This window comes from Rhipicephalus sanguineus, chromosome 4 (assembly GCF_013339695.2).
Source record: "Rhipicephalus sanguineus isolate Rsan-2018 chromosome 4, BIME_Rsan_1.4, whole genome shotgun sequence".
NCBI lineage: Eukaryota > Metazoa > Arthropoda > Arachnida > Ixodida > Ixodidae > Rhipicephalus > Rhipicephalus sanguineus.
Genome location: NC_051179.1, coordinates 138164639 through 138170638, shown reverse-complemented (window position 1 = coordinate 138170638; position 6000 = coordinate 138164639).

Below are 6000 nucleotides of genomic sequence, written 5' to 3'. Positions count from 1 at the left end.
CTTTCTCTGGCGGAAGAGAGCTGCGGACCGCCCACTTTTGTGACGTAACACCGCTAGAACGAACGCGGAACGAACAGAGATCTCCGATCCCCTCCCCCCAATGTGAAGGTGAAAAGTATTCTTATTCAAGACAAAAAAAAATAACACTTTTCAGCTATGAAAAGTGAAATCTGTGGGATGCCGTGTCGATGGAAGGACGCATCCCAACATAAACATAACGACTGTTTATTAACGTAGTAGTAGCAGCGGGGCGAGCATAGCGACGCTGCGCTTGGTCGGGTGGCGAAGAAATGATAACCTCCGGGCTTAGCAGCTCGGGTTTATAACGGCCGTCGGTGACGTAAGCCTCCGGTGACGCTGCGGTGGCGCTGTCCCTTATCGGAGGCGTGGTTGCAGCATGCGGCCATGTCACGCCGAGCTGTCTAATGACGAGGCGGTGTCTGCGCCGGTTTGTGCGCAGTGTGTCCCCACATCACACCCCCGCGGAGTGCAGAGCCCTCAGGGTCTGTAGAAATCTGGGAGGCGTACCAGACGTCCAGAGCGTGTTGTGAAAGGAGCGGGCTGTGACGTCGGCGTCTGTGGATAGATGCCTGTGGATGGAGTGACACTGCCCGGTTCGTTCGCAGCGATGTATGCGGGCTTGAGCCGGTGTCACTTGCCCCGTTAATCGGGATGGCAATCGCCGGGCGGATTCTAAGGGCTGGCGTCAAGGCCCTTCGAAAACTCACCACGAAAGCGCGGACAATTTAGAGTTGGTCCTTTGGTGCGCCAGCGAACGCCGGTTGTGGTCCAAAGACCGAGTCAGAGCCGAGAGTCGATAACACAAACGAAAACGAAATATATTCTCTGCTAAGGCAATACAAATAACACAAACCCGTGCACACTCGGCTGGTACCAGTTACAGCTTCGCAATATACTTCAGATGGTGTTTACACAACGGGAGCTAAACAAACAGATCACACGCTACAAATGCAATCGCATGCATTACAACTATTCAATGACCGTTAAAGTCCTGAATATACAATGGCGTATCCAGTCCGCAATACTTGGACGGTAATCGAATGCTTCTCTTCAAGGAAACACTCACGCCAGCTCCAGCGTTGATCGTCGTAGCTCAACCGTCGTCGTGACTTGTCACGGCTCACACGGCGTCGTCATCCAATTCTTCCAAATTGACGATCGGCCGACCGCACACCATCATAAACACGTCTTCTTTGGCTAAAGGAGCCACACTTCGCGTAACTTCACCATCACCGGGCCGACTGACTCGCTCACTCTTCGCTGACTGTCCTACTGACTGTACTGCCTGCACTGACTGACTGGCCTCGTCGTTTGCACGCTTTTATCCCTTCTTCCCCGGTTTCTAGAAGCGTCGGGATGTTTCTTCTGCGTGCAGTACAGCTAAGCCTGGGGAAAGGGCGAGAGCTTTCTCGTATGTTCGAATCGCGACGGCATCGCTCGCGGATGCGTCACCCTCTCCTTCTAGAAAGATCCAGGCCTTGCCAGGCGTTCGATCGTGTTTACGGCGTCTGGCTCGAGTGGGTGAGGAGGATGCGGCGCGCCGGCGTCTTTTTATGCTTGTTTTTTCGTCTTTCGCGCTTCTTGGACGCGCGATTCGCGCCGTTCTGTCTCGTAGCAGTTTGAAAGCGGCCTCGCGCGCGCTTTATAAAGCGATCGTTTGTGACAGCCGGTCAATTGAGACGCGGACGTCGTTCCCGTTCAGGCGCAGAGTGAAGTTTTTGTCGTCGCGATGGACGACCAGGTAGGGTCCGCTGTAGGGTGGCTGGAAAGGCCTGCGGACGGTGTCGTCGCGGAGGAAAGCGTGCGTACACGATGCTAGCTCCTTGAACACGAACGGTTGTAGGCTTGCTGTGGTGGGCTGCAGGTGACGGGCGTAAGGCGGTGATGGTGCGGACGGAGCCGGGCGACGAAGTCGGTGGGATCTGACGTCGTAGTACTGGATGGCGGTGCAGCGAGAAATTCACCTGGGAGGCGGAGAGGTTGCCCGTAGACGAGCTCTGCTGGTGTAGCGTGGATGTCCGGCTTGAAGGTGGCGCGAAGACCAAGGATGACGGCTGGGATGGCCTCGAGCCAGGTTGAGTCCGGGTGGCACATAATGGCTGCCTTGAACTGTCGGTGGAAACGCTCGATCATTCCGTTGGCGCAGGGGTGGTAACTGGTGGTCCTTAAGCGTTCAAAACCGATGGTCAGCCCGAGCAACCTGAAAAGATGCGACTCGAACTGCCGCCCTTGGTCGGTGGTTACGCGGCGGGGGGCGCCGAAACGAGCAATCCAGCCGGTGAAGAAGGCTGAGTCGACGTCTTCCGCGGTGATTCCCTCGAGGGGCCATGCCTCGGGCCATCGAGTGTACCGGTCGATGGCGGTGAGGCAGTAGCGGTAGGGTCCCAGCCAGGGGAAGGGTCCTATGATGTCGAGGTGGACGTGCTCAGACCGACCAGAGGGCTGAGGGAATGTTCCGAGCGGTGCCGTGACGTGCCTGGTGACTTTAGCGCGTTGGCATTGAATGCAGGAGCGCGCCCAGGTACGACAATCCCGCTGCATGGAGGGCCAGACATAGCGGTCAGCCACGAGGCGTGTAGAGGCGCGTATGCCGGGATGGCTGAGATTGTGGAGCTGGTTGTAAAGACCACGGCGATGGGCCAGGGGCACATAGGGCCTGCTTCGTCCTGTCGACATGTCGCAACAGATTGTGGTTGTCGACCCTGGAATGGGGACTTGTTGCAGCTGTAGTGAGGACGTGCACTTGAGAAGTTCCTGCAGTTCGGGGTCTGTAGTCTGGGCCTCGGCGAGGACGTCCGCTGTTGTCTGCACAGAGCTGATGGCTGATACACGTGAAAGCGCGTCGGCGACCACGTTGTCTTTCCCGCTGACATGTTGGATGTCGGTGGTGAACTGTGCGATGAACGAGAGTTGGTTCTGCTGTACAGGCGGGAGTTTGTCGCGACGTTGAGAGAAGGCGTAGGTAAGAGGCTTGTAGTCGGTATAGATGGTGCAATTCTGTGCTTCGAGAATATGGCGAAAGTGTTGCACTGCTTCGTATATCGCCAGAAGTTCTCTGTAGTAGGCTGGCAAAGTTGTCGGGGCGGTTGTCGTGGTATCGTCAGCGGAACTGGCGATTGAAGGGGCCGTTTTCCGAGCTGCGAGTTTCTTGGAGAAGAACGCCAAGGGATGCCAGGTGTTGTCCACGCGTTGCATGAGGGCGGCGCCGATGGCGAAACCAGATACGTCCGTGAAGAGTCCCAAGGGAGCGTCTGGCACGGGATGGGTGAGAAGCGTGGCGGTGCAGAGGGCGGCTTTGCATTCTTCGAACGTTTTCGTTAACGTCGGTGTCCACGTAACACATTGGTTTCCTCGTAGCCCAGTCAAAGCGTCATGGAGGGGAGCCTGGTAGTCGGCTGCGTGTGGCAAGAAACGCCTGTAGAAGTTCAGCATGCCAAGGAAACGGCGAAGGTCTTTAGCGGTGGTGGGTTGAGGGTAACTTTGCAGGTCAGAGATGCGTTCAGGCAAGGGCCGAGTTCCCTCAGATGAAACTTCGTGGCCGAGGAAGCGGACGATGGAAGCGCCTAGCGTACTTTTTTGGGTATTCACGAGTAGACCGTGGTCATCGAGGCGTTGGAACAGCAGACGAAGGTGCGTGTAGTGCTCTTCGGCGTCGCGGGAAAATACCAGTATGTCGTCAAGGCAAACGAAGCAGAAGTCGAGGCCGCGGACGACTTCGTCGATGAAGCGCTGAAAGGTTTGTCCAGCGTTCCTCAGGCCGAAGCTCATGAAGGGAAACTCGAACAAGCCAAAGGGAGTGATGATTGCCGTTTTCGGGACGTCATCCGGATTGACGGGTATCTGTGCGTAGGCCTTCACCAAGTCTAGCACGGAGAACATGTGGCACCCATGAATGCGATGGGCGAAGTCCTGTATGTGGTGGACGGGGTACCTGTCCGGGATGGTGCGTGCGTTGAGGGCACGGTAGTCCCCACAGGGCCGCCAGCCTTCGGTCTTCTTTGGAACAAGGTGAAGTGGCGAGGCCCATGGACCGTCAGAGCGGCGGGCGATTCCTTCGCAGAGCATGGCCTCGAACTCTGCTTTGGCTATGCGCATGCGGTCCGGGGCGAGGCGACGGGCGCGGCAGAAAACCGGGGGGCCTGAAGTGGTCCGGATGTAGTGCACGGTGGCGTGCTGCACTTTGCGTGGCAGTCCGCTGGGGCGCGTCAATCCGGGAAATTCGGCGAGGATGGCGTGGTACGGCGAATGGTTGTCAACACTGAGTACCCTGATGCTTGGCTGTTGGGCGGTCGTTCGCTGGCCTGGTGTGGAATGTCCCGTCGTCGCGTCGATGAGGAGGTCGTTGCGGCAGTCCGGAAGGAGGTTGTAGTGGGCCAGAAAGTCTGAGCCGATGATTGGCTCGGCGACGTCGGCGATGACAAAGTTCCAGTGAAGGTCACGGCGTAAGTTTCTGAGCTGGATGTGCAGGCGGAGCGAGCCGTACGTCTTGAATGTAGAGCGGTTTGCCGCGCTGAGCTCGAAAGACGTAGGCGGACGAGGACCTTGAAGATGGGATCGCGGGTAGCAGCAGATGTCGGACCCGCTGTCGACAAGGAACCGCTGCTTCGCGATTTGGTCAGTGACGAAGATGCGACGGCCTCTGGGTTGGCAGCTTGCGGCCGTCTCTACGAGCTGCCATTGGCGTTTTCCGCATGCCCAGCGGAACAGGGTGGTCGACGTTGCCGGGCTCTGTCCCCGAAGCGTCGGTGGTAGTAACGCGGGCGGCCGTTGTTGTCGGGTTGCCGCGACGAAGTGGTGTTACGGTCGCGGCTTTGCGAGTGGCGGTGCTGGTGCATCGGAAGACCTTCACCCAAGCGTTGTTCAATGAAGGTGAGCTGCCGGTCGATGTCGTTTATACGGCGTGCAAGCTCGGTGGTGTTCAGCGGTGCGGCGACAGCCTGGATGGTGGCGACAACTGCGGCAAGGAGACCTCGATGACGCAATCAGCCACCTCGGCAAGTTGGTCGAGAGGCAGCGTCAGCTGAGCCCGCAGAATTGCCTGAACGTGCAGTGGAAGTCGTTGGAGCCCCAGAGTGATCGCAGGAAAGATTCCTGGACTTCCATGTTACCCGCGAGAGCACGCATGTGGCGGAGTAACTGCGTAGGTTTGCGCTCGGCAAGTTCTGCGGACTGAAGTTGTCGCAATTTCTGGTCTTCCGAGAGTGACAGCCGGCGGATGAGTTCAGTCTTGAGGTATTCGTACAGGTTGGCCGTTGGTGGGTTGGCGAGGATATCCCGGACCTCGTTGGCGTAGCGGGCGTCCAGGTGGGCGACGACGTAGTCGTAGCGGGTCCGGTCCGGCCTCGACTTGGGCGAACCATACCTCGGGCGAGTCCGCCCAAAATGGCGGAAGCTTGACAGAGACACGCCAGACGTCCAGGTCGGTAGCGGCCGCAGTGGTAGCAGCATCTGCGTTGACAGCGACCGTTGGAACGGAGCTTTGGGGGGCGTAGTCCACAAGAGGCTGCGCGGAATCGCCGGGCGAGTGCGGTCCGTTTTGCATGCGCTGCTGCTGTGCCTGAAGTTGCTGTTGAATTTGGTCCTCTTGCTGCAGAAGAGCGGCAAGGGCTTCCGTGTCGGCCATAGCGGTGCGGTTTGTTCGGTTTCCGGGTCACCAGATGTGGGATGCCGTGTCGATGGAAGGACGCATCCCAACATAAAACATAACGACTGTTTATTAACGTAGTAGTAGCAGCGGGGCGAGCATAGCGACGCTGCGCTTAGTCGGGTGGCGAAGGAATGATAACCTCCGAGCTTAGCAGCTCGGATTTATAACCGCCGTCGGTGACGTAAGCCTCCGGTGACGCTGCGGTGGCGCTGTCCCTTATCGGAGGCGTGGTGCAGCATGCGGCCATGTCACGCCGAGCTGGCTAATGACGAGGCGGTGTCTGCGCCGGTTTGTGCGCAGTGTGTCCCCACAAATCTTTTTGAACATTTGGA